Genomic DNA, 21,050 nt, shown 5'->3' with positions numbered 1-21,050 from the left:
GTGTGCCCATGGGCCCTCATAGAACATGGGAGAGAAATAGAAAGACAATTGGGACAACTGGCCAGAAGCTTTAACAGCTGATTAGATGATGGTGGACCAACAATCTGACCAAGTGGCAGAAACGGCAGAGGAAGCACTTGTTCTGCTAACATAAATCCGCAGGTTCCAAAGTTATGAACGCGAAGGATGGTATGCAAACACTGAATACTAGCTAAAAAATTACGTTAATATTAACTTAAGAGAAGTCTGCGCAGAAAGAAAGAGATGAGAATGATGTTGATGGCAAAAAGATGGGTATTTACCGAAAGTGAGATGGTCAACTGCAGATCAGTATTGGAAGAAACTGTGAACAACTACCAACAAAATGCGCTGCAGGTCAGAATGTTTACTGGGACAGAATGACTCCCTTTAGTGTGGACTTTAAGCAATTCAGAGTTCTGCAAAGAAAAAATACCAAACATATATTACACTAAAGGAAAATAACGAAAAAGCACAATATTGCATCTTTTAAACTGCAACCAGCTTGACATTTAATCAATGAACAGACTTTAGGTTGGCAGCTTTTTGATTACTTTTCAAAGTCAAAAGTAAATGGCTGTCAGGATAAAGAAAAAACAAACAAAAAAGCGATCGCTCGGTGTCCTTGTGCACGATACAGACAGGACGTGACCCCAATCGATGCACAGCAGACTGTTCACAGCCTGGGAGATTTACGACTTGGACTTTCTCATTTAAACTCTCCAAACCTGCTAAGCAAAGGAGGCTTTCACTCAGGGATACCTTTAAAAAAAAAGAAAAATTATTTCTGCAAAGTTGTTCAATCAGTGGTACCGAGTGCAAATTTGACTTTCCTGATGAGGCTCCGCTGCTTTCACTCGCTGAGTTCATCCCTCATCCTTATTTCTCATCACATTTATTGACTTCACAAGAATTTTTTTCCCCCCCAAAAGGAAAGAGCTCCTTGTTAGTATGCAGAGCAGTCGAAGTACAAACGCCACACTTCTCTTTTTCAGAAGTATGAAAATGAAATATTCATGACTACAGAGAGCTATCTTTGAGAGAGAGCGGCGAGAGCGAGATGAAGATGGAGAAGAAAACAGTTGCCATTTTGACACGACACTCAAATTTTCATGGCGTGCCGGCCCTCTTTTAGGACACCTGAACTCCTCTAGCACCTGTTCGCTCTTTGAACCTGGAGAACAGGTAAAAATAGCTCATCTTATCCCGTTCCCATTCGAACTGTCTGTCTCCTCCTCCCGTCTTTCTATTGTTCCTCCAGCGCTTTTGGCGAAATCTCTGTGACGGCAAGTAGCAAAGACTTGGCGCCATCCCAGCTGACAAACTGAAGGTTAATGAAATGCGAAAGAACTGTGAAGTCATGAAGCTGCTGCTGTATGGGCTGGTGATACACGTAAGCATTGTAAGTGCTTTTGAGTGGCTTAAGCAATGGATTAAGTGGTACAAATAACACAAAAAAGGGAATATTAATTAACCACAAAAGGACAGATTTATTTTTTCTAATGAATCAAATGAAAAGTGTTTACAATCTTCTACATCCATCACCTACTTTGTTATTTTGTTTTTAATAAAGTAGGTGAAAGTAGGTAAAATAAGCATTTATCATATTTTTATGATATTTTAATTCTCAACCATACAGGGAAATCTATATGCACAAAACATCACAAACACTGTGCCACTAGAATGGCAGCGACTCATGTGACAGACGTCAGGTCAGCTTTTGAGCTGGTCGTGCCAAACTCAATACAGAAAATGATTCTTGGAAAGATGACTCTAAACAGACGGCTAACTTTCTGGAGAGAGTTGAAAGGTGCTGCATAAAATGCTTTTACATGGGTAAATTTGCATGTAAATGTATATTTTGTCACTCTTGTGGTCTATAAGTCACAGGATAACTCAACAGCTGTTCTGTGGGATTCAGAGACAGGCAGAGCAATAGGTTGTGCCACTAGAAACTTGCCTTGTCAGACGGGAGAGAGATGTTTTCAGCTATTATTACTCCATTAAAAAAAAATAAAAAATTTAATAAATAAAAAAAATGTCATATGGATGAGTAAGTCTTTCCTTTGCCCGTTAAAAAAAGTTTTAATGTACATTTTTTAAATGAAAAATGAGTAATATATCCTCCGTGAACCACGATCTTTGACAGGTAAAGAACACCACTGCACTAAATAGTGATTGAAATAGTTGGTAAAGGAGTTAATAATGAGATATAAACAACAACTAAACATGCACTGGGTCAAACTGACCCAAGAACATCATTGCTGTACCTGAGAAATGAACATAAAAAGAGGATTAACTAATAATTGTTAAAAAAAATCTGAACAAACAGGTAATTTTTTGCAACTAACTGTAAAATATATGTTAACAAGCAGCTATAACTTTTTTTCAGCGTCTTGAGAAACTCTTGGCAGGTTTATACCTTCTGGTTTGTTTTGTTGCTGAAGTTCAGAAATTCTGCCTTTGCCCGTGGCAACTGTCAGTCAAACCAGTTTTTTCCACAAAAGACAACATTTCGTGACAGGAAAAGCACAGCTGTCAAAAATAAAATAATAATGACCGAATCGCATTTAGCTGCTTTAGTTTCAGGGTCCTGATATTTTGCACGCTTGCTCACTGTGACCCTGTCATTTCTTAATGGGACTTAGGGAAAAGGATCGGATCGCTCGTCTATACGATAAGCTTAAATGCCCTCTGGGAAAAAAAGACCTAACGAGTTTAGAAAAAATAAAAACTGCAATCAACATATTGCCGTTTTGCAGATAAGTTAAACAAGTTGCTTTAATTAAGTTGCAGGGCAATTTGCTGTATGCTGCTGCAGTGATGCAAAGAATACTAAAAGGCAACAAACCAGATGGTTAGACAAGCTGCCTCAAATTAGCCATGGATGAAAACCTAAATGTAGATTATGTTGTGTAGATTATGCTTGCCATGTGTGCATCATGTACAGTAGATGAGAAGAAATAAAAAAGGGTATGCTCTGCTGTACCTGTTTGCAAAGAAACGCGTTATGCGTTACTGCCCATCTCTGGTTAGCACTGGTCCAGGCCCTTTCTGTGTGGACTTTGCATGTTCACCCTGTGTCTTTTTCCCAGGAGATGAATGAATCTACTAGTACGCCACAGTCCAGAGACATACATAGGGTTAGGTTAAGTGATGATTCTAAAGTGACCCTAGGTGTGAATGGTTGTCTTTCCAGGGTGTACCCTGGTGTTTACCCAGGACAGCTGGGAAAGGCTCCACCTGCCTTGCAACCCTGAACTGGATACAGAAGAAGATGATAGATGTATGAATCTAATCTTTATGACGGAAGGTTCTCACCCTTTTCACCTCTCATCTAAGAAGCTTCTTTAGTTTTAAAACTAAATGGTTGAGAGTCCCAGGTATTTAAACCCAAGTGCTTGTACCTAAGACCTTGCCTCACCTGACTTCAATAGGAAGGGATCTCGCCACCGTTTGGTTTTAGAAAGGATTAGAAAGAGCTTCTTCAGCTCTTCACCTCTGAGAGGTGAAACATCTTCAAGAAACATAAAGAAGTACAGTCGCTTTCTTTTCAGGCTCATTAGCCTCTTGATGATAATATTACTCTAATGTAAAACAAGCTAAATCATTGCCCATTGGGGCAATCAGAATACACCTCACTGCTATCATAGACAGTGTACTAGACATGTGCATTGCATGTGGCACTAACAAGAGACAGCTGCAGTAAAATACTATTGATTGAATTGACAACACATTATGTTACCCCAAGTTCAGTAAAGTTTTTACACTGAACGCAACACAAGAGGGGGCGAGACAGAGAAGCCAATAGGAAAGGCATCAGTGTCTGAAGCGTTCACTCGTGTCAGCTCACCTGACCGCCGTCTGTGGTTACATAAATAATGTATTGCAAACACACAGCAAAAAGCTGTAGGCGCTGGTATGAAATACCTTTGTTTACTGTTGGCTTTCACCAAACTATGGTAGTAACCAACACAGGTGCTGACATGTGGCATGGGAAGCCCAACACAGCACAGAAGTGAAACAACCAAATCAGAACCGCACGTAGTATCAATATCCAGCTAAAGGCCTGCCACACCTATTATCATGTACTCCAGCTGATCAAATTACAAAATCAACCCGTTTGTGTGATTTCATGCAAACTTAAGCAGTAATTAACACAGTATATTGTTCAGCTATCTTCAAAGTTTTAATTAGCATTAAAACCATTTGAGGAAAATTATTCCCTTTGAGGACATACTCTCGCATTCACAGTTTCCAGTCATGTGAATAGAGGCTTGCTTCATCCTAAAGGCCTTTAACAAGATAAAAACAGTTGTCTTTCTTTTTGTCAGTCTGTATTTCTTTCTTTCTCACTCTTTCAAGAGTCTGAATGTGTTTATATGCAAGCGTATATATGAATGTGCGCGTATTTATCTTGGATTGTGCAGCCTCAGTCCTCTTCAGAGAGCGTAGATGATTTATTGATTAAAAAGACTGGTTTATTCAGATGAAGCATCTGGAGAGGCCTTGGGACTTGTTTTTAGTCATAGAACCCCCCCGCCCCCCCATCTATTCTCACCCCCTCCTTCTCCTTAAAAGACATCACGCATGGTCTAACATCTGGAGAAAAAAAACACAAAACAGAAGTTCTGGAAATTCCTTGTCATTCGTCTCTTCTTCATAGCCAAGAATAGCCAAGTTAGAGGGACTGAAAACCTTAATTTTCATCCTTTGTGTGATGAGACTATTCAGTTTATTATGTCTAGCATGGAAGACTGTTTTTACGGCAACCATCTTTAACAATGAGCTGCGTGGGGTAAGAGTTGGGAGGTGGGGCGAGAACCTGTCAATCAAACCCATATTTATGGCGCTGATGCACACGAGTCATATGCCAGTTTTCTCCTCTCTTCAGTTTTCACAGTTAACGTCAATAGATGTTGATGCCTGTAGACGCCTACTCCCCATCCCAAAAGAGATCAATACAAGTAATCAATAAAGAATGGCACCTATAAGCAGAATGGATAATAACAATGGTATCAGTAAAATTTTATCAATATCCATCTAAGGATGGTGTCAGGAGATCAGTGCCCAATCATCCTGCCCCTTTGTCTCAGTGAAATACCTCCAGCACCGTGGGAACCAGCTGATTTAGAATAACTTTATTGTTTTATGGCAAAACCAATGATGTGTATGCATGTTAATGTATGCAGTTATCCTGGTAAGCTTATAGGGATTGTCAAGTAAACAGTCTTTGTAATTCTCTGCTTTCTGTTATTATTGTTAGTTTTTCTCTTACTTTGTGTTTTTGAATGTCAGTTCAAATATTCCTCATGTCTTTATGACTTTTCGTGTGCCTCATGTGTCTCCCTCATCTACCTCTTTTCTGCATTAAATTATTTTCCATGCTTTATTTTGAAGTTTAGTTCCTAATGTACGCTCTGGTGTTTTTACTTTCCTTCCTTTTTTTTTCTCGTTTTGTCGCCCTAGTTAGTGTTTGATTGAGTTCCTTATTACCTTTGTCTCCCTTGTGGGTGTATGTAGTCTGTGTGTTCTTCCTCAGTCTTTGTCATTTCTGTTCCCTTTTGTTTACAAGTCTCTTCTGTTCTGCAGGACTGACTGATTTTTTTTTGGATCAGTTGCCTGTGGCGACTTTTGTTAGTCATTTTCTTCATTCTGTAACCACATTTTCATTCATTAAAGTTGTTTGTTTTACCACCTACCTGCTATTCCCTGTCATGCCTGCATTTTGAGTCCTCATTTTGAACTAAAACATTCCCCAGGCTCCTTTTCAATCTGACATGTTATACACACTGGACCACTATCCAATTATGAGAGCCTGATATCTGGGTAGATGTGTGGAAGCTCTGAAATTTACCCAGAAAGATACCCTGATAACTTACTAAACCACATTCCTAGCTGGGTTGGGAATGGGGAAATGTAGTCATGTATACTTAGTTCCTCTTGATTTGTTAATCCAACAAAATAATGAAAACACTCTGTAGCCCTGCTGGCTTGCCAGTATATGCCTTCTTCTCTTGAGCCATGTCAGAAGCTTGATAGTCCTCGTCAGTGTTTCTTGTTGGGATGCCAGGCCATGGTTTATGTGTAGCTGACAGACTAAAGCTTGTGCTAGGTCAGGGCTGACATGATTTATACACCGCCATGGGAATGCCTCAGATTTCCTGCAACTCTCCGTCAAGGTGCTAACGTAATCTGCCTAATCTGCCCCAGAGCTGGGGATTTGCCCCATGCTTACACAGGATCCTTCACAGGGGTTAGTGCAGAAGGTGTGGAATAAGTAAACATGGCAGTACTTACTCATAAAGCGGAAATGCACCAGGTTTTATAAAACACAGATCATCCATCCACAAGTTGGATTTGAACTCTCTTACCCCAACAAGGGAATCCTTGCTATCTCTTTCTCTGCACTACAAAGCCTTTAATCTTAGGCCTAATTGTGTGTGTTTTTTGTGTGTAACCAAATGTATTGGTTGAGTAAGTTTTGCTGTGGCCTTCATGCAACTCAAACGTGCAATTTAAGTGGAGATTTTCACAAGTGCATGTGAAAGTTCCTGTTTTGACAGGTGCTTGAACCAGGGATTAGAGTGGGGATGAGAGATGCATTAATCAGAGGATTCATCCTCTGCTGCTCTTCTCATCCCTCTTACTAAATATACTGCATCAAGCTCGGCCAGCCAGGGAGCGACGGAGGAAGACTGAGATGGTGTAAATGTGGCTTCTGAGCTGTCAGCGAGAGGCTTATTACTTGGGTGGACATACATTTACAGGTCTTATTTCATAGGTGTGTGTGTGTTGTGTACACAATTTTATGTAAGCGTGTCTCTGCTGATTTGGACAGTAAGCTGAGCTGAGAGTGAAGACTGAGCGAGGTTTGTTTCATCTTCAAGCACTGCACTCTTGGAGCAAGTCCGCAGCTCCTAATGCACTAATGCAAGAGGCAGATGGCTCCCTCTGTGTCTTTCTCTCCTCTCTATTCATGGTTTCGTCTATTCCTGCAACTGAAGTGACTTCTATTCCCCCCATGTAGCGTGTGTGTATGCATGTGCATGCGAGGTGCTGAGTTCATCTCACGGTCTAATTGAGATGACATTTCTGCTCTCCAAATTAAATTATTCAGGTCTTCTTATTCATTTGTTCTGCTGTTCCTTTGTTCCCCATCCACCAACTGCTTCTCTTTCTCTCCGGGCCAAAAACCTGTGCTCATAAAAAGCATTGACCCCAAAAATAAAGAAACCATAACTTCAGTCTTTATTTGATGAGGCCAAAGCTCATTCCAAGTGGTGTGACCTTCAAAGAGTCAGTAATGGCTGAAGTATTGCTGGAAGGAATCCTTCACTTGTCACCAGTGGTTGAAAGCAATTTATAGTTTTCCCGTGATGTTACATCATGGCAGGAACGCCCACCTGGAAGGCAAAACAAGGCTTTCTTCCACTGACTGCCTCTTATTTTGGTACCAGCTTTGTCCAGCCAAATTGCTGTATAGTAGTGGGATGATAAGTCGTTCACAGTGTGAACTACAGCACTACATGCAAGCACACCTCTCCTGCCTGGTTAATACTGCAACAACCTGATGGATTAAGCTCATATAGCTAATTACTGTAGCACTTCATTTTGTTGTGACAATGCAGAATTTATTGTACTCAGAACAGCTTTATAGAATCTCTCAATGCTCCTCTTGGTTATGTGAGTCCTTTATCTGTTTATTTATTAATTTGTATTTGAGTTATTGCACTTATTACCTTATATGTGGTATAGTATGACGATGTCCAAGGCAGGACAAGCAGGAAAAAAAGAAGGGTGGGGAAATGTAATATTTAATACAATGATAGGATACAAATAGAAATTCACTGTTTTTAATGATTGAAATACTCCAGCTGGTGCTGTGTGTGGATTGCAAATTTTTTCCACACATATTTTTTTTGCTCTAAAAGGTGATCTAAATATTTGTGGCTCAAAACAGATGGAAAACTATCAGACTGCAGGCCTGCGGACTGCTTGGGGGCATGTTGGAACGGTGTTTTTGCCCTCCAGCTCTCCGTGCCAGTCACGTGGCTGAGAATTATGGATTGGCTGGATTTGTTCACTATTCTAAATATTAAAATCAAGGCCAATGAAGGTCATTGAGGAATAAACATTTTGGGGTTTTTTCCGCTCGGCTTCGTAATAAGAGTTTCTGAAACTTTTATATTTTATGTGAGGTGATTTCAAAGACCAGTTTTGTTATAAAGGTGCAGCTGCATGACATTGAGGATGAAGCAAAAATGTATTTGTACTGTGCTTCTAAAATTGGCAGCCATGGCAGCAGGAGGTTAAGCTATCCATCATAGGAAAAATACCAGATTTCTTTTTTCTTTTTTTGCTCTCCTTTATTCCAGCTTGGTTCTCATCCTTATCTGCTCAGACGCCTGTTTTCCTTGGCTCATCTTTGATGCAAGAAGTTGTGCGACACAAAGCCAGCATATACCTTGATAAAAAGGAAGCTTCACTGCTACGGTTGCATCTGGCTTGCATCAGAGACACAGTCCCATACACACATTTAACTTGTTCACTCTTACACGGTGTACAGACCTGGGCGCTGGCAGCACCTCTGCGTACCTTTTGCACAGCTACTTCTCTTTTCAAGATCAGAAACTTGTATTTCTATTTTAATAATGTGGCATGTCAGGATGAGCTGGCTGCAACCTCCACTGCTTTCAGTGTGAAGGAGTAGATGGGGAGCAACACAGAGCCAGGTGGCGGCAGACCGTTGTGCCTTTTGAAAAGAGATGTCAAACATAAGGCACGAGGCCCAGAATCAGCTTGGCAAACACTCAAACCTGGCCCATTGGACGGCTTTGGAAAAGGTGAAAGAGTGTATAAATGTTGGACTTTCAACTGCGCATTCTCACTCCTGAGGTGTAATATAGTGACGATTTGTCCCACGGCATTCCTGACGATCGCAAAAGGTGACCTTCTGCGTTCTTATGCTACGCGCCAGCAATTTAATGATGTTAGATAGTGTTTTCCAAAGTGATTTAGGTAAAACGAACACACATGTGTAGATTCATTCCAAATGGTTCTCATGTTTCTTAATTTTTCCGATCTCGTAATAGAAGGATGTGTTGGGTGCCCGGAAGCGTAATATACGGACAATTTGTCACCTAGCATAAAATGTTGAAAATTTTTTTTTTATGCTTTGGGAGTGAGAACGTGTTGCCCATGTCTGTGTCCACTACACCAAAATGATTCAGTAATATAGAAACAATTAAATAACAGAAATAATTCAGGGTTTTTTTCACTATCTATCTGTTGTGTAAACAATGGGTCTACAGAAAAAATAAAAACAAATTTCTGTGAATTCAACAAAACCTTTCTGTTTTATGATTACAAGACAGTCTGGGCAATGAGCTGCCAACACGACATATATCTTTCTTACAATTTAAACCAAAGGAGTAGTGCTGACAGATTTCTTTCATTTACTACAATAGCATTTCTTTATGTTGTAGAAAAACTGAGACGTGCTGTGAGTTTGCATTTGTTTTTCTTATATTAAGATATGTCAGGGATTAAATGTGTAGTGACAGAAAGGGGAGTTTTACTGGTCTGGTCCACTTAAGATCAAAGTGGGCAGTACGTGACCCAGGATGTGAAGTGAGTTTGACATCCCTGCTCTAGAGACTTTGCATGAATACCTAGCCTCCTGTCACTGGCGCTGCTGAAAGTTTACTCGGTGAGATACCTTTAGTGATGCTGAGACAAAAGAGGGCATGCAGCAGACAGCTGTTAATAATCCCTTTGCTGCATCGCCTTTGGACACACTATGATTTTTACTTCCTCTTGATAGGCTTGTTGGCAAAAGCCTTTCTTCTTGTCATCTTGGCTTGAGAAAAACTAAACAGAGTTTGTTTGAACTTTTTGGGAAGGGGCTAAAGTCTACCACTGTGCAGAAAAGGGGTTCACTTGATTTATAACACAAGAGTGAAACAAAATTGTGTTTGAAGTAACATGTGATTAACCATCCAAACACTTCAGTATTGTCATGTTGGCCAGTGAGAGCAGCTGATGAGAGTTTAATGATGATCTCTGTTCTGGATTTCTATTGTAACATTTTCTTAGCTACTTTTGTTATCTTGCATTCACATGTTGGAGGAAACATTGGATATTGGAAACTACTCTGCAGGTTAGTGCCATTTTATCACAGTGAGGGTTTTCATTCATAAAGTCAAACAAATGAAAAATTATGAATTGCTATGGTCATTGTGCAGTGTTGACGGATGTTTGCGTGTTTTTTCTGCCTTGCAATTTGTGTCCACTGATTTGTATTTAAATCAGTGGACATCAGATATTTTATATTTAAAAAAAATTTAAGATGCGGTGAAGTGAAAAACTATTTACCCCTTTCCCGATTCCTTATTTTTATTCATATTTGTCACACGTTTCAGATCAACACATAAATTTTAATGTTAGATCAAAAACATCTGTTTAAACACAAAAAGAAGTTTTTAACTAATGATTCTATTAAGGGAAACAAAGCCACTGACGACTCATCCAGGAGTTCACAAAAAAAAACCAACCCAAAAAACCCCCAGAGCAAAATCTAAAGACTTGCAGACCACACTTGCCTAGTTAATGTCAGAGTTCATGATTCATGACATCCATGGGAAAGTTTGAAGAAAAGTTTGCCTTGTCTCTGTCTTCATGATCAGCAAGATGCCTAATCAAACTTTGGACTTAACTCTGATTCAGATGCTTTGATATGACCTTAAACAGAATGTTCAAAATTCCTCCGGAGCGATATTTATGCCACTTGAACACTTGATTGCAGTTTTTGCTGCCAAGGGTAACACAACCAGTTATTAGCTTTATGGGCAATTGCTTTGTTACTTAGAGCCAGGGCCAGGTAGGTTTGCATATCTTTGTTCCCTTAAAACATGAAATCATCACCTAAAAACAACATTTTGTAATTACTCGGGTTATCTTTATGTAATATTGCAATTTGTTTGATTAAATAGACAAAAAAGGACTTTCAAAGGGGCACACAGAACTTCACAGGACTCTACTCTTTCTAACTTGTATACAGACTAGAGTTTTTGGGGTATGTGGATTCAGGATGTTCCTTTCTCATTTCTTTAAGCTGCATATACTTGATCTCTGTCCTCGACTCCACTTTGCATTTCCCACCAAAGATGCAACAGAGGAGGCATGATGACAAAAAGCGTGAGAGGAATCGAGGCAACAAACATTTAAACATTTAACAGGCGTCCTTTTTGGTAGCCCATTATAAAGCGATCTAAATTTCTAAAGTTTGTCACAACATTAATTATTTAGTTTTAGCCCAACTACTTCTTTATTTATCATCTCAGGTGTAATGTAGGTTTGGTATTTTTTAAATGTTAGAGCTGCATTTCTTTTCAGCTCACAACATGGTGCAATGTGACAAGATGTAATGCGCACGCATACACATGGCAAAGGGCAGAAAGTTTGATCATCTTAAGCCTCTGTCACACTGACCTTTTGACTCCTAGGGGACCGTCTTCTGTTACGGTGAAATGTCCATTCCCCAATGCCAACCACCCAATGAATTAAGAATTGAATTTAATCATTGAGCGGTTGCTGGAGGTCGGAAGGGTGTGGGGTTCCCAGGGGGGTTGCAGCACAGTCTCTAAGTCTGTGTGAGGTGGGGTTTTGAATAACTGCAACAACATATGAATAAAAAGTCTTGCCATGATGTGTATATTCCAGTCAGCCTCTCCTGTCTTATATTTGGAAGGTAAAAACACTTCTGCCAAGGATACACCTGTGCATCCTCAATTATAGCTCCTCTGGCAGGCTTCCTCTGTCCTCTGTCCTTCAGATGCATTTTAAGAATTGAGACATCCTCCAACATGGCACACTGAGGTTAATTTCTGGGTCACAGGGAGGAGGATGGTTGAGACGAAGAGGCACGAATTAGAGAAATGAAAAAAGCCTAGTTTTTCTGAACAGTAGTATACCTTGTACAGACAAGAAACAGCACAGGACTGTAGAAGAAGCAATGAACCGTAGTGGTGATACTGAAGAAGGTACTGTGTATGCCTAACATCTAATATCAGAATAGATTTTACAAACAGTGACATTGTTGCTCGAGGAGACAGAAAAAGAGGCTGGGTGTGTTTGGAATCTTAAGTGGGAGAGTTGCAGCATTGCCAAATTATCCATATATAGGTCAGGGACACAAATTTGTGTTTATGTGAAGGCAATGTGTGAGTTTTTTGTGTATCTCTCTGTCTCTGTGATGACTGACAGGGAATTTCTTGCACTCTGAAGTGAATAGAGTAAACAAACATCAGTGCATGCTAAAGCCAGGCAGCAGCCTGTCTGGGAATCTCTTGGAAGCCTCTGAAATTGGTTTTTGATTATTAAAATGAAGACAATTTCCTCTGATTAAATCAGCGAGTGCAGATATGACTGAAGCTGTCTACTAAAAAGAAGAGATGGAATTTAAAAGATCAGGACAAATAAGTTAGCTAACTTCCAAAGATAAAGAGAAGTTTATAAATGTTCATGGTTTACAGACATATTGATTGGATGGTACGTGTTAGGTTTTTTTTCAGTCACTTCCCTTGTGGAACTACTTCATCCAAGAAGAAACTTTTCCATAAAAAAGGAATGCATAGCTTCTAGATTCAGGCCCATGACATAACATCCATTTACAGTTAGGACAGATAAGCAAGTTAAGCCAAACTTTATAAACTTTTTTCTTGATAACTGAATACATTTACTGAACACTTTATTAGGTACAGCTGTTCAACAGCTTGTTAATACTATCAGGCAATCACATGATTAAAACTGGAGTGCATTTGCAGTATAGCCATGTCTACTGTTTACAGAGAATGTCTGGGTGAAAATGCTTAGAGCTGACAGGAATAGTAACTCAAATAACCATTCAACAATGGTATGCAGAAAAGCATCTCTGAATGCACAACATGGTGAATCTTGGTAAGGTTTTGCAAGGTTACCAAAGGTAAGGTTTACGAGAAGGTAGGAGACCTCCTATGATGTACAGTCTGGAGTTCGATACTGCCAACAAAAAGACAGGAGGTAGGGTGGGAGGCTGATGGCCTGTTGTGGTGACCCTTAAAGGGAGGAGCCAAAAGATGAAGAAGAAGGAGATCCACCTTAGGCTTCAAACATTATAGTGTACCATGCAACAAAGCTAAGATAATCTCACACTGCTTTCTTCAGACCTGAAGGCAAAAGGCAAAGCAGTAGTAGGAAAGAGTACCCAATAAAATGGGCAGTGAGTGCAGTTTTTATTCTTAGTCAGTTAGTTGTTTCCAGCATTGATTACTCATTATTCTCTCAATTATTTGGATTAAAAAAAAACAAGTTTGGTCCACAAAAAATCTTTCTTAATGCCTCTGTTGCTTTGTTAAAATGTTTCTGTCTCATCTGACCAGCAATGCAAAACTAAGAAATATCCAGAAATGAAAATACCACAGACAACACAAGCACAGATGTTCAATTAATCATTCCAGTACCACGTTTTCATTAAACAAAACAACTACTAAAACTGGATGATTGGTGGGTGGTTGATTCGGAATTAGCAAAAATACTTGCAGCTTAATTTTCTATCAGTGGACCAATGGATTAATCGCCAAATTATGTCAGCTCAAACTTAAATGTGAAGTTTTAAAACTAAGAGGATTTAGGGGTGCTGTTAACAGTATAATGCACCCAGTGAGTGTGTAGCTTTTAAGTAAAAGCTAAGACACTGTTTAAGAGATTGAAAGAAAATAATCCTCCCTATAAAACAAATTTAGGTGCAGTTTCATCCATTTTATCTCCAGCTTTGTGCAGACAGTAATTACTAAAAATCTTTCCCATATCTACCTGTTACCCCCAAACCCAATCCTGTTCCTCTTATCTTTCACAGTGACAGTAGTATACAGCCCTGTGCTTAGTGCTGAGTGGGTCATTTCAGGGGTCAGGGTTTTTTAATTGGATAATCCAGTCCCGAGCCAGCTGAGATTAGCAGCTACTCAAACCTAGGGAATTGGTATGATAGTGTTTGACCTGCATGACCATACTGGGTGAAGCAGTAGCACACAGCTCCACCTGAGGGTAATGCATAAGCTACTAGAGATGATGGACGAAAGTTTGTTCAGCAGTACCCATTTTCAGAAATTAGAGATATGAAATTTTCAGACTGTCCTCCCGTAAAGGGAGGAGTTTACTATGTTTTTAAGGTTATGCAACATTTAGCAGTTGCCTGAAAGTGTGCTGGAGTCATCGCTTTTTGAAAAGAACATCAAACAGAACTTGAGCTTATTGGTTAATGTTTTAAAAGTGTTGGTTTAAAGCCTAGCTGTAATATCTTTTATAACGCTTGCCAAGTCATTCTGGGGCTTAAATGTAACCAAACATTGAGTAAAAACGGAGCCTAAAATGGTCCTATCTTAGTGGGATCGCTTCAGACCAGTAACCAAACAATTCCTAATCGGATAACAGCCCTCTTGAGATATCAGCATTATGTACTGGTATTCAAAATTTACCACATCGTGTAATAAACTGTCGTTGTCTTCATGGTGGAGCCTTCAACAAGACTCAGAGACTGTGCTCGTCATTTTCTGCAGCCGTGTGCTTATGTTCACACCCCCCCTTGTGAGTGTGCCTCAGAGTCTGGCACCGCGTTAAGCCTGAGAATGTGCATGTGTCGGTGCTGTCCCCCTAATCCTTACAGCAAATAAAGGGGAGCTTAGTCAGTCTGGTGCACATACACACTGGAGCAGGCAAGTGAGCATAGATGGACACGCTTCACATGCACTAGCACGTGCACTTTTCATATCTTTCTCCCCTCCATCTGTCTAATACCTCATCCTTCCTTTCTTTCACGTCTCTATGATTCTCTTCTGCATGCTTCAACCTTCTTCCAACCCTCTGTATGCGTCCCTGCTCTCTTTCCCCCCCCCACCTCGACTGTGAATTCCTGCACAAATGCCTACAGTGTCCCCATCTCTTTGCCACGCCAAACTGAGTTTTGGAAATTGGCTCAAAAGCACAAGGATTACCCCCACGCCCACAACGGTCACCCCCTCAACTTTCCTCCGCAGGGCTCAACAGCCCCTAGTGTCCCATAATGAGAGAGCGGCTGAGCTGCTGAGGTGGGATTTACGTTTAGCAATGGGTACTCGCTCTGGTCACAGTTGAGCCCAAGAAAGGCCTCTCTGATCCTACACAACGGAAGTAAATATGCACTCCCTTTGCCTTTGTTTTCTTATAAAGCGTCTTATCATCTACACTCCTTTTCCTGACACCCAGCAGACTTGGGCACTCTTTTATGTTATATTAAGAACTTTCTGTTGTCATGGTGTTTAATCAATGATAGTGAATATGATCGAGGAGTGGGTGGGCTCAGCCGGCTCATTAGCCAGAGACAGCTGTGCTGCTCTGTTCACATCTTTTTCAAGCACATGAATGGATATGACGCAGCAGGAGCAGGTGAGACTGACCATAATGGAGCCCGCAGGTGACAGGATGTTCTCAGCTGGATCAAAGGACAGTTTTTACATTTTTGTCTTATATAAAAATAATCAGGTGCCCATGTGAACAATCAAACAGGGCTTTCTTGTCCCTCGTGTCCATAGTGGCTAACAAAACTATATTAGAAATACTGAGCATGACAATTAATCTGATGTCAGCTTTTTGAAATATTATTAAGAGTAACTGTAAATATTATTTATTGCGAATCTTGGTCGGTTTAATCTGGTGATGGAGAATCCTCTGTCAGAGATGCCAGTGTATCAACATCATCAACAAGACACACAGCAACATAGCTTATGATACAATACAGACACAGAGGGCTCCACTGAGCCAAAGCTTTGTAACAAAATTACTGTACAGCTTGGTTAACTTGGGTTTTTAATAACTTAAACATAATAGACATTCATGTTTATCAAATGGCCGAACATAAAGCAAAATTGCATACATCAGTCATGCGCCCCTTTATTTCTGGTTTGTCGTTGGAAGCTAAAATTGTAACTGAAATTAAAGTTTGATTAATTGAACAGCCCTACTTTCAGCGTGAACACTGTACCTGCCTGCACTGATGACGACACTGCTACCTGACAGATTAGGTTCTAGGTTAATAAAAGCTGCTGCCTAGCTGGGGGCTTTATATGTGGGAGCAATATTGCCATCTCATGCAAATTAGGTAAACTCTATGTAATACTTGGGATTAGTTCAGGGTGTATTCTTTCACCCAGGAGCCTGCTGGGACTGGTCCGGCATCCACAACCCTGCATAATTTAGTTGCTATTAGAATATATTTCAAGTCACTTTCTAAAGCAGCTAAGTTAAAAACTGAGAAAACTGGGTCACAAACAAATCACCTGGTCTTTACTTTATCCAAGTGTATTTTCTTAAATGTGGATATTTGTTTCAGAACACACAAGGCCTGTTTTATTGTTTTGGTCTATTTATCATGTTGCCAACAGCAGCAGTAGTGGTATACAGAATTGGTTACAATCTTTTAACTGTATTTGTAATGCAAATATCTAATATGCCAATAATGTAGCGTCAACTCGATGCAGTTATGCGCATAGACATCGTCTAGATGACTCGCTGAAATTCAAACTAAGCATCAGAATGAGGAAGAAGGGTGATTTCGGTGACCTTGAATGCGGAATGTGGTCGGTGCCAGATGGTTAGATCTGAGTACTTCAGAAACTTTTCCCCATGCCAATGTAGAATGGTCCAAAAAGGGGAACAGCAGTTCTCTGTGAAAAAACGCTTTCTTGATTGCAGATGTTAGAGAAGAATGGCCAGACTACTTTGAACTGATAAGGCGGGTAATAGCAACTCAAATAACCACTCATTACAACCAATGTGTGCAGAAGAGCATCTCTGAATACACAGCACGTTTAACAGTGAAGCAAATGGGCTACAGCATTACACCAATTGCATCTCCTGTCAGCTAAGAACAGGAAACCGAGGCTACAGTTGACACAGGCTCAGAAAATTGGACAACAGAGTATTGGAAAAACATTGCCTGGTCTGTTAGTCTCCATTTCTGCTTTAACATTCAAGTAGTATGGCCAGAATTCAGTGTACACAACAAGAAAACACCCAGCCTCGGATCAATGGTTCAAACGGGTGTAGTGTTGTAATGGTGTAAGTGATATTTTTTTTGGCTTGGATCCCTTTGTAACAATTGAGCATTGTTAAACACCACAGCCTGTCTGGGTGTTGTTGTATTGGTGACCATGCCCATCCTTTCATGACCACAGTGTACCCATCATCTGATGGCTGCTTCCAGCAGGATAATGTCCCATGTCACAAAAGTCAAATGATCTCAAACTTGTTTCTTGAGCATGACAGTGACTTCAGTGTACTTATGAGTCATCCACAGTTACCAGATCTCAGTCCAGCAGATCAGGTCTGGTGTGGTGAAGCAGATTTGCATCATGGACATGCAACTGACAAATCATTAGGAACTAATGTATGCTATCATGCCAATGTGCACCAAAATCTCTGAGAGATGTTTCCAGCAGCTTGTTGAATCTGTGGTGCTAAAAATAAAGCAGTGTTGTAATATTGATAACTGTGATATTTAAAAAATAAATTGATGTCACGTTAAAATGTGTATGATGAATCAGTTAATGTCAGCTACAGTCTTATGTCTCATGTCCTCTCTTTGTGCTCATAAACTAAAGCACAGCTGTGCCCTGGGCCTTGACTCACAGGTTTGTCTACAGGTTTTGGAAGATTTGCTTGAGTCGCTGCAGTTTGGTCGTCTTTTTCTGGCTTTATGATATTTTTTGTACAACTGGAGTATTGCATTTATCAGTGACATTTGTTCATATTCATTTAGCCAATCTATTTTTTAATCATTTGTCTCATTCACAAGAACATAGTGAATTCTTCTTTTTACAGTTGAACCTTTTGAATGTTTTAAATCTCTTTATATGCTCTGTAGGTACTTGCAAAGTCTACATTATTTCTGATGTTCTCTAGATATCCCAATGTTATCATTACTGGCCATGACAATATTGTAGTTGAAAAAGAAAAGTCCGTGCCACAGCCCTAAACCACCTACAAATCAGAAGACTCAAACATCCATGAAATGACAAGACACATAATGCGTGAGGGTTAGAAGTGTCTGCATAATGTGTGAGTGTAAAGTGCATTTATTAATGAAGCATAAGGAACTGGCATGCTAAAAAGTCCTGTGAAGTCAGTGTTCCCGGCTTGTCCCTAAAATTTGAGTCTGTCACATTTCTGAACGCATGATTAAGCTGTCAGAAGGATGCTGTTAATACGTTTGCCTGCAGGAATATGCACACACTGTGAATAAGTAACTGTGGAATGAAACTGTGTGTTTATCTGACAAAGAAGAGGAAAGTAAAAAAAAAAGAAAAAGAATCTGCAACACAGTTTTTAATATACGTAGTAATCAGTAAGTGTTCACGTCTGCAGAAAATGTATAGCTGATCTTTTTAAGGCTTTGAAATGGTGTGAGACATTCCTGTGAATGGTTGTGAAAATTCCATCTGAATAGCGAGATCTGATATTTTAGCAGTCATAGGTCAAAATTACATTCTTCAGCCCTTCTCGAGTGGAAGGTACCATGATATCCAACTGTGTTTTCGTTTTCCATGTAGGCTTCTCTTTGATTCTCATCGGTCCAGGTGGTACTGTGCTGATTAAGCATGGTACCAATTTCCTCAGTAAATTACAGTGGCTATGTTTGCCTCTTGGAGACCAGAGTTAATCCATTTACATCACAAAACTGAATAATATAAAAAAGAAATAGACATGAACTAACATTATCCATCTAATTGTCATGATTTAGAGAACCAGACAGACCCCCTAAACCAGCGGTCCCCAACCTTTTTTGCGCCACGGACCGGTTTATGCCCGACAATATTTTCATGGAACGGCCTTTAAGGTGTCACGGATAAATACAACAAAATAAAACTAGTACCGGTACTGGAAAAAAGAAGATTTATTCATCCGTGGCAGCACTCTAAATAAACACCCAGACTTCCCTCTCCCCCGCCACCTCTGAAGGCACAAGGCAGTACTATTGCCAGTGTGTCCTTAATTTGCTCCATCGCCTCCTTCCAGTTGGACATGCTCTAAAAAGTTCCTTTCAATGTGGAGTATCAGCTCTACTCTGACTCCTTTCCATATAGACAAGTTACTCATTCTTTCTCCAAGTGAGAGCCCAGTAACTCATCAGAAGACGCTCAGTTGCAGCACTTGTATCCGCAGTCTTATCCTTATTATATTTAATTAGAGCTTGTGGCTACAGGTGAGGGTAGGAATGCAGACGGACTGGCAAACTGACAGCTTAGCTTTAACACTCAGCTCTCTTCACCTTAACAGACAAATCCAGTGTCTGCATCAGTGCAGATGTTGCGCCAATCCATCTGTCAATCTCCCACTACACTCTCCCCTCACTCATGTACAAGATCCCAAGATACTTTTATACCTCCACTTGGGGCAGCAGTTTTTTGGCTAAGAAGTTGGACCTTAAACTCAGAGGTCCTAATTTTCATCCTTGCTGCTTCATACTCTCCTTTAAACCTGCTCAGTGTAAGCAGCAGGTCAGGGCTTGATGAAGACAACAAAATCACTCCATCTACAAAAAGCAGGGTAGAGATCCTGCAACCACTGAAGCCAATGCTCTCCACCTCTTGGATATTTAGAATTTCATATCAGTAGTTGAAATAAAAGCCAGTACACAATGTCCATAGAAAACACTGAGGGTGTTTTTAAACCTGCATTGTTTAGTCTGATGAAATCAGGTTTGTTTTTTTCTCTTTTCCCTTTATTGCTATGATTTGTTTGGGTGATGCAAAGTCTGGTGAAAGAAAGTCTTTAAAGTTTTATGCTTTCATGCTGTCCTTAACCTTTTGAGTATTCGCGCTAACAAACAAACAGACAAACTGAACTGGCTGCTCGGCAGAGGCTATGTGAATTATTTAATGTGCTTCTTTTTAATATCTCTAGCTTTTGAGGCAGCAAATAAACATTGTGGACCCAAGCATTATTTCACAGGTTTCAGTGGGCTTTTAGTTTCACACTGGAGCGGTAGATGGTAGACAAATGCCCGCATAACATTTTGGAGAGAGTCTTTTTTTTAGTCCTGTGTGCAGCTCTTTGCAAAAAGTATTTGAGCTCTTGGTGACTGTCGCAACAAATTCCAGCAAAAGCGAAAGCTTCCTCTTCTGTCTTTCCTAATTTTGCTCCTGTTTAGTTTGCCCTTGTGTTCAGGCATGCTGCTGCCCCCTCGGATTATACTAAAATAAACAATAACATCTTCTGAAAGAAAATGAATATTCATTGTAATTACATCAAACTCAAGAGTACTGCGAACTTCTACATCCAGCACTAGGGCGGACTCCGTATTAGTAAGTGAAAAATAAACATAACTGGGCTTTTGTCAAATTGTTTTTCCTGACATATCTCAGTGTGTTTCCTGCTTTGTGCAGAGAAGCATACAAAAGAATGAGCACTGAGATGCAGCAGTCTGTTCCTTTGTATTTCAATCCCCTCATTTCATTTTGTCTACTGACTGAAAGTATGGTCAGACTTTGGTCATTTGCCTTGAACACAAGATCAAGAGGCCTCCTAGAGACAGCAGTCTCATAATGATTCAGCCTCTCTCCACTTCTCCAAATGTTAACATCAATTCTCTATCAGTATCCTTTCCAAGTTTTAGTCACAAGTCACAGACTTTGTAATTCTCCATTTAGCTGTTACATTTGAGTCTGTTTGGCCCCCTTGTTGCAAAATATGACTCAGATACATTTTTAGAAAGCTTTTTCAGTCTGCGAACTTCCTTTACATACTGCTTTGCTTCCTATATTTATGTGGATGATCCTAAAGTACACACACACACACACACACACACACACACACACACACACACACACACACACACACACACACACACACACACACACACACAAAGGAGCAAATGAACCATAAATCTGCTGCAAACTAAGGCTGCTTACTAATATAGAAATGACTTGTTCACAGAAGATATTTTTACATGTTACAGT

This window comes from Rhamphochromis sp. 'chilingali' (genome assembly GCF_963969265.1).
Source record: "Rhamphochromis sp. 'chilingali' genome assembly, chromosome: 20".
NCBI classification, from domain to species: domain Eukaryota; kingdom Metazoa; phylum Chordata; class Actinopteri; order Cichliformes; family Cichlidae; genus Rhamphochromis; species Rhamphochromis sp. 'chilingali'.
Note: the sequence above shows the minus strand (reverse complement) of the source record.